Source organism: Arachis hypogaea, chromosome 4 (genome assembly GCF_003086295.3).
Source record: "Arachis hypogaea cultivar Tifrunner chromosome 4, arahy.Tifrunner.gnm2.J5K5, whole genome shotgun sequence".
In the NCBI taxonomy this organism is placed as follows: domain Eukaryota; kingdom Viridiplantae; phylum Streptophyta; class Magnoliopsida; order Fabales; family Fabaceae; genus Arachis; species Arachis hypogaea.
The window spans coordinates 124,892,935-124,899,921 of NC_092039.1; positions in this window are offsets into that span (position 1 = coordinate 124,892,935).

Sequence of the window (6,987 nt, forward strand, 5' to 3'; positions counted from 1 at the left end):
ATTTTTTAAGACCAAAACAAAAAAAACCATAGAGAAATAGAAAATACACATTTTATAAAGTTAAAAAATTATTTTAATAACATATTTGAGAATTAATATTTGCATAATTTTTAAGGGTAATTTTGAATATATATTTTTAATATAAAAATACAATTTTTATTTTCTTTCATTTTTTGTTAATTGTTTTTAATACTAAAAAAAAACATTTACACACAAAAATAGCATCTATAGTAATATTTCTATTTATACTTTCTCCCAAAACCTAAGGCCACCATTTAACAAGAAGTCAAGAACACTGCCAAAAATTAAATAGGAATTAAACCCCATTTGAGTCCTGTCGTTCTCCTTGAGACTCACAATGTGAGGCTCAGTTGCCAACTTCAAAAAGAATAAATTACAGTAATATTCAATAAAGTTAATGCATTCTTGTGCAGACCTAGAACCTAGGTCTATCACTAGCTAGCTGCTACAGCATCAGTTTCTCTCGGCACAGCTCAGAGACATTAAATATGGATTATTAATTTCTACTCATAAAGATTAATTATTTGATTTTTACAAATTTTTATAAAAATTAAAACAATTTTATAAATAAAAAAATTTGAATCAAATTATTATTATGAAATTTTGTTACAAAAGTATTTAAAATTTCTATACTGAATTAATAGTTATGATTATTAAAAAATATCGATAAATAAATAGTAAAATAATAGTGTACCTAGAAAGGCATAATAATAATGGAAGTGTAATAGGAAGAGGCAATGAAGAGAGAGAAAGACACCAAATCGATGATTGAGTACACGTGTGGTAGGTCGTATCCACGTGCACCTGTTTGTATTCAATATTCATTGAATTGATGTATTTGTCACTTACTATGGTGTTGGTGCATGTATTTTACCATTTCCTTTGTGTCTCTTTGCTACAATTACGTCACCTCTGTTTATTCCCCAAGTCATCTTATCTTAATCTATCATCTTTGAATAGATGTTCTCAATTTTTTTTTTCACTTAAAAAAAATAAAATATAATTTTTTATTATATATTTTACAAATTAAAAGAAAATATAAAAGTATTAAAAAATTAAAAATTATATTTTGCTCTTTAAATTTAAAAAAAATAAAATAAAAGGATCCATTTAGTTTTCGTTACTTAGTCACTTGGCTTTTGCTTGCATTTTCCATAATGCAACAAGCTTAATTTCCTAAAGTTGATTAAGTAGGTGTGTGTCTATATATATAAATAAGGACTGCAATATTTTTTAAAAGTTAATTTAAAAAAATATATATTTTTTAAATATTAAATTTTGAATTTAAATTATTAATATAAAGTATAAAATAAAAAATTACTATTTATTTAATTAACAAAAAATATAAAATTTGAAAACAAAAGTGTCATGTAATCATTTTTTTTAATTTGAACGATAAAAAAAATTATATAAATAATTATATATTTAATGCATATTCTCACATACATAAGAGTCACCTAACATGAATTGTTGAATATGTCTTTTTTTTTAGGATCAATCACAATTTTAAATTTTAAATTTTAAATTTTTAGATCATTATAATATTTTTATTAATAAATTATGGAATAAATATTTTTAAAAATTTAAGTCAATAAAAACAAACACGTAATAAATACATATCTAGCATTAAGAAAGAATGATATATATGCACACGTGTCTTTTACATTCTCCAAAAAGGGGCAGTGGATTTAAGTTATAAAATTTTCATTTCATAGTCTAAATTAAACTCCCTTATATATGTGAGGTTTAATAGTTAATGAAGGTCTCTTGCAGAGAACTTGATCATGGTGTATATGTTGTTGCAATTTATGCATGTCACTATTTTATATTATTAAATATTTATTAGAATTGATGAGTTCGTTGTTAAATATTTATCATTAGCTGATTTTTATCACAAATACTCTGTATCCACTCAAGATAACTTATATCTCACATTTGATCCAACCCTAAAACCCAAAGATGTTATATATTGTTCATAGTAAGATAATCATGCATTTTTAACATTTTCTGCGGGGTAAACGTACTACATCATATAACTTAATTGAATTTAATTTTAATACAGAGTAAAATAGTTATATATATATATATATATATATATATATATATATATATATAAATAATGATCTTTTATATTAACAGCATAAAAAAATAATTATCTAAAAAGATAAATATAATTATATGATTATATAAAATATTTTATATTATTAATGTATTAAAATTAAAATCAAAGTAATTAAGTTTCTATAAAAGTAAAAGTAAAACTATATTTTCAGTATGTATTTTGGGTCAGTTTAAGAGTAAACAATTTAATTAAGTTCTTTTTGAAAAGAAAATTTAAAATATAAACATTTAAATTAAAAGTAACTTATAAAAAAATTATTTTGTATTTAATTTTTTAATTTTAAAAATATTTATTTTAAAAAATTATAAAAAAGTTTTATTATAAAATAAATAATTTTTTTAAATTTTTTTATAAATACTTAAATAATTTTTAAAAAAGCTATAAATTAATTTTAAGATTATACCAAATATTAATATTATAAATTTTCATAAATTAATTAAAAATAAAAAAAATATTTATAGACCTCTCCAAATAGACCTTTATCGAATCTAGCTAGCTCGAATCGGTTGCCTTTCTAAATCTTGGGGATTGGGAAACTTTTAAATATTATTTGTCTTTCTTATTAAAATCTAATTAAGTAGTTAGTTAATTAATAATAATTAATAATAATTAATAATTTAGAGTATGAAAAGCGCACGCTTGAAATATAGTACAGTACAGCATAGTGTGGCAGAATGAATGAGACGCTTTGTGGTTTCACGTGTGGCGTGGTCCACACTTCCTACCTAGCTCTTGCACCACCTACACTTAAATAATTTCATTCCTCAATGTTATATATACTAAACAAATAAATAATATCTATACTATTTTATTTTATATTTTTATTTATGTTTCTTTTATTTTTTTAATAACATAATAGGTAAATTTTTAATAATATTAAAAATAAAATATGTAAAAAAAATCAAAATATATACAAATAGTACATATAACACTCTTCAATATATTACACTGGTACTAGCTATAAGCCTATTATCTAATTTAATCCCTTATATATTTTAGATTATTTTGAATTTAATTATATACCATTAATTCAATAACTAACTTATTCATATATGTCATTTGTGTCAATGCTTTCCTTGAATTATTTAACTGAAGGAAGATGATTTTCAAATATAAAGAATTAGATTAAAACTAATTGAACAAAAATAATTGAAAATTTTGAAATATATGAAAATAAATAAATCTACATGTATAAACACATTTGTATATAAATAATTGAAAATTTTGAAATATATGAAAATAATTGACACAAAGACATACATACAATTACAAATGTATATATCTACATGTATAAACACATTTGTCATTAAAACCAATTTTTACCTTTAATAAGACAGAAATTGTTGGTAATGAAGATGATGATGGTAGAAAATGAAATTACAAAAAAAATTTAAAAAATTAAAATTATAATAAAAATCATTGTCTCATGTATAATATTATTTGTATCTTAATTTTCTTGCAAAACACTAAATATATGAAATTTATGTGTTAGTTGTGTTGTAAACATGCTTTTTTCTAAAAATTATATTCATTAAATAAATAATAAACATATGTCACCGTATTTATATTTCTAATAAGCATGATCAACAACCAAATTACCAAACACAATCTTAACCAACAATTAATGTCTTAGTCCTTTTATTAATGAACTCATATATTCAATTATCTAAATTAAACTGTGAGTGTCTAAATATTATTAATAAATCATACAAATAATTTTCTATTAGAGTATATATTGAAATGAAGAGAACCATGGAATCTGTGCATAGTAGTGAACATCCTAGTGTACCATTATGTCATGTCATTCAAGTATGTATAGTTTTGACCAGCTATTCTCAGCATATTCTACTTGGAAATGTAGCATCCAATGAAGGATAGATGGATTAAGTTTGATTAATAAGAGAGTTTAGTGTGACCTAATATATATTAAAGAAGTTGGAATATCTCTAGTGAATAAAAAAGATGGAATTGTTATGTGCTATAACTCACTTTGACAAAGATATATATTTTATTTATTTATTTTTATATTTTATAAAATATAAAAATATTAACTGTATTATTATTATCTTACTATATAAACGAAGTTAATATCTGATTTTAGAAATAAAAATAAGTATTTATTACAATAATTAATTTGCTTATCAGAATATACAAAGTTGCATTGACTTTTATTAGAAGTTACTATTGTATAACATCAATAAAAGGGCAAGAGTTTTGTTATTTGATTGAATCATGCTTTTAGAACGTTCAATACAAGTAACGAACGCATGATGAAAATAAAAAATAAAAAATAAAAAGAAATAGGGAGATAACAGTGATTTCGCTCTTACCAGATTTTGCCCAACCATATTTTCTTTGTCACTTTTCTCGAGTGTACATCTTAATGTATGAGTATGTGCCGATAAGCTTATGGATTTAATTTGAAAAATAAACAATAATGTACAACATTTTGTGTCATTTACCCACATACTATTGCCACATCAGGTTATCAATTAAAGTCAAATCTCTCTCATACACTATTTGAGTTGTCATTCAAAATTTTAAATTTGATTGATTGTTTGTGTTAATAAATAAAGCGCATACTAATTAACTATACCTTAAACGTATCTCATAATATCAGCCATGGCCTCTAGTATATTTGATTGCGGAAATATTTGGTAACTAAAGAAAATCAACCAAAAATAGTTATAACTTATCTTATTTAGTATTTATTAATTATTGCGACAATTAATGAATGCTAAATAAGATAAATTCTGACTGTTTTTTTTGTCTTTCTAGTATTATCCATTTAATTGATACAAACTCTCCATATAATTATCATTATAAGATTAAGATGGAATAAACCAATTAAAAAAAATAGAGTGAGTAATTATTTTACTCTACTTAAATAGTTACAAATTTGAATTTTTTTTATAATAAATTCATCTGTAATACATTTATCTTTAATCTATTGAAAAAATATATATACTAAAATATTGAATATACCGTGAAGATGATAAAAATTATTAGTCCAATGGATTCTATGAATTATTGTTCTTTTAGCATCACTGTTTTTAAGACAGACTTTCGGTCTTTTTGATATCTAAAACTGACATAATATAATTCTTTTAATATTTAGATTTTTTAATATGACAAAATTATCATTCTATCCCTTAACTCTAAGATGACGAAAATATCCTCCAACCACGTATCAGAAAAAAAATAATTTGATTTATTTCAATTTCTTCTCAAAAATTAAATAAATGTTGTCATGATATATATTTAACCCACAAGTTGGGCTCATCCAAGACTATATATGCCTCAAATGAAAATTAAACAAACACAAGAAATTTGCAACTAAAAATAAATAAAAGAAAGAAAAAGGAAAAGATTCTTAGCTTTATGGTTTTTGGCAATGGCTCCACAAACACACCCACCCCATGTGTTGAAGGTCCCCCCCCTAATTTGATTTCATATATATAGATAGTTGAGTTGAGGGATATGAGTGAGTTTTGTCTTTGTTGTTGTTGTTTCTTTCATTCCCACTAATAATGAAAAAAAGAAATGAATAAAAATGTTGAATTCCCTTTGCAAAGAAGGGCAGAATTAGGTAACCTTATGTTGCAAAAGGGTAGGAAGAGGCATGTGATTCCGGTGGCTGCTTGGCCACAATGAGCATAAAACTTAAGACCCTCGTGGGGCTCTATATAAATAATATGCCTTTTAAGAACTTCTCTTTCTCTCTATCTATCTTGTGCCACAAAACACCACAAGCAAGAAATAAATATTCTTGATTTTGCATGTTACCCCCTCGTGGGAATATCACAATCGTCCTTCCTATACCAAAACAAAACCATTGATAAGTACCTCACACACTTGCCTTTCGGAGTTTTTGTACCTTCATCTACGACCTCATCGATATTCTTGTTTCTACATTAATGGTCTGCATTAACTAGGGATAACAAATTCATTTTTCAACGGTAAAAGTAAACATTCATTTCTAGCCAAAAACTGCTTCGGTGTTTTCCAACAATTCAAGCTTTTTGGGATTAAATTTTTCTACTTACATCTTTGATTTGTTAACCCAAAAATAATTAGGGTAAGATTTAATTTGTCATAAAATTATTTTTTCTTAAAACCTATACTGATGTATATAAACGATTATATTTTTAACATATTTCTTTAGACAATTTTTTTTTTTGGATTTGTATAAATTTTTTTACATAGATTTTCAATTTTTTTTTTGTTATACTATTTTTTTCTCTTTTGGAGATCGAATTTTAGATTTTTTGGTCATAAAAGCTCTGACATATATTATGTCATGAAATTACTTGTCTCAAAAATTTAAGTTAATAGAAAAAATATATAAATAATTATATTTCTAACATAATTTACGAATAAATAAATAAATAAAATTAATTTTAATTAGTTAATATTAACTATTTTTGTTATAAAACTTTTTTAACTCTTGTTTTTTAGAGAATTTGAGATTTAGCATTAAGATTTAGAATTTAAAGTTTAAAATTAAAAAATAATTTTAAAGTTAAAAGATAATTTTTAAAAATTAATTATTGATATTAACTAAAAATTAAAGTTGGCTTTCCTAGTTGATCTCTTAATTTATATAAACCCATGTATATATAATTTTACATATATTATATAATATATAGAGCTCGTATATTCCATAAAAGTAATCAACATTAACAAAATAAAATAAAAAATATGTCAATCACATTAGATTAAATAAAAATGCTTACGTTATTCTTCATACAATTATATATTTTTTATGCTTCATATTATAGTATTTACCTTTTTCTTCCAATCCCAACCATTAATATTTTAGAAGTAGATTATTACTAGGATTT